We start from the raw sequence: 1,839 nt of genomic DNA on the forward strand, positions 1-1,839 counted from the left end.
TTAAGGAAAAACAAAGGCATGGAGGTTGAAAGCTCTAATACACCTAAGAACTCACCATTAAAGAATATCAGATCTATTTTCAGCAAGAAAAAGAGCAGTAAATCAGGAGGATCCAGCGTTTCCTTGGCAAACGAAGACCCAATCAAGGAGGACATCGAGTACGAATCCAAACGAGAAGAAAGCAAATTTGAAGGAAGCGACTTTGAAGGCGAATTAGCTAACCCCGTGGCTAACATCGATGAAGTTCCCATGGGAGAATGGAAGAAGAGAATATGTGACGATAGTGGGCCGGGACTTGTGCAACCCGCAATTCCCACAAATGCCACCTTGGAGCTTAAAGGTCAAATACTTGCTCAACTAAAGGAGATTCCCTTCTATGGTAAAGATCACGAAGATGCCTATAAACACTTGGATGAGGTCAAGGATGTAGCTGATTATTTTAATGTTCCAAATGTGCCTCGCGAGAGCTAGCTGCTTCGTATGCTTCCAGTTACATTCAAGGGTGATGCAAAGGATTGGCTCAAATCATTACCTCCAGGATCCATCACTACATGGGCTAAAATGAAGGAAGAGTTTATTGACCAGTTTTGACCGCCTTTGAAGATATCCAAGTTAAAGAAAGCTATTGCCAACTTTGAACAACAAGTTGGAGAGTCCCTTTATGAGGCATGGGAAAGATACAAGGGGTTGCTAAGGAATTGCCCACATCATGATCTAAACAGTCAACAAGAAGTCTCCATTTTCTACGATGGAGTCAATGTAACAATTAGGCAGCTCCTTGACTCGCAAGGACCCCTCACGAAGAAGGCACCCCCGGTGATTAAATAACTAATTAAAGAATTCTCTAAACACTCTAGAGAATATCATAATCCAAGGCATGAAGTAAGTCGGTGGTGGTAAACATTGTTAACGATTGCATGGTGGCAATGTTGGCTAAACTAGAAAGTTTAGATCGGAGGATGACTAAGATGGATCAAACAATCCACGCTATTCGGGTTGGATGTGAAAATTGTAGAGGACCTCACCTCACTAAAGATTGTGATTTGGATGAGAATGCAAAAAAAGAAAGCTCAAGTATTCTATTCAAGTGGAGATAGATTTGATGATAATTGGCGGAAACCCAAGAAGGAATGGCTCCCGTATGATGAGTACAAAAACGCAAAGGAGGAGAAATACAAGCAAAAAGAATGGGGTTTCTATCAAAAGGAGGAATCGGTTATGGAAAAGAAAGCTGATTTGGAGGAAATGTTCACAAGGTTTGTATTTGCGTCCGAGAAGAGGCACAATCATACCGACAATGAATTGAAGGAGCAACGAGTAACGCTTAAATATCATCAAGCTATGATGAAAGATCAACAAAAATTTCTTAGGAATCAGCAAGCCTCCATCCATAACATTGAAAAACAGATAGGACAGCTTGGACAACAAATCAATAAAAGAACACTTGGTGAACTTCCTAGCAATACCGAACAAAATCCAAAAATCGCGCATCTAAATGTGATAACCACCGATTCTGACAAAATTTTCACTCCTTTGACCTCTATTCAGAAGAAACCCAGTAAGATGCAAACAAAAGAGACAACTGAATGGAAATCGAGCAAACCCGACTTGACTCGCCGAGTCGGCATCACGGACTCGACGACTCCGAGGTATGATGAGAAAAATTGTTCTCTTTTGAAACCTTATAGGCCCCCTTTGCCATTTTCGAACCAAGCCATACCAGATGAGCATATTCGATAGTATAAAAGATTTATGGAGCAAGTGAGGACCCTCCAAGTAAACATTCCATTTGTTGAAACGATAATTCATACACCCAAGTATGCAACTTTGCTTAAGAGC

The 1,839-nt window shown here is 40.9% G+C and overlaps 1 non-coding gene across 1 annotated transcript; it reads right to left on the reverse strand.

Moving 5' to 3' along the window:
• Positions 1–609: 609 nt before the first annotated feature.
• LOC111896509 (small nucleolar RNA R71) lies at positions 610–716 on the reverse strand. The gene has a single exon (XR_002851919.1). It is a non-coding gene; the product is annotated as a small nucleolar RNA R71 (small nucleolar RNA).
• Between the last annotated feature and the right edge of the window lie 1,123 nt (positions 717–1,839).

The sequence above is a fragment of the Lactuca sativa genome, chromosome 3, assembly GCF_002870075.4.
Source record: "Lactuca sativa cultivar Salinas chromosome 3, Lsat_Salinas_v11, whole genome shotgun sequence".
NCBI lineage: Eukaryota > Viridiplantae > Streptophyta > Magnoliopsida > Asterales > Asteraceae > Lactuca > Lactuca sativa.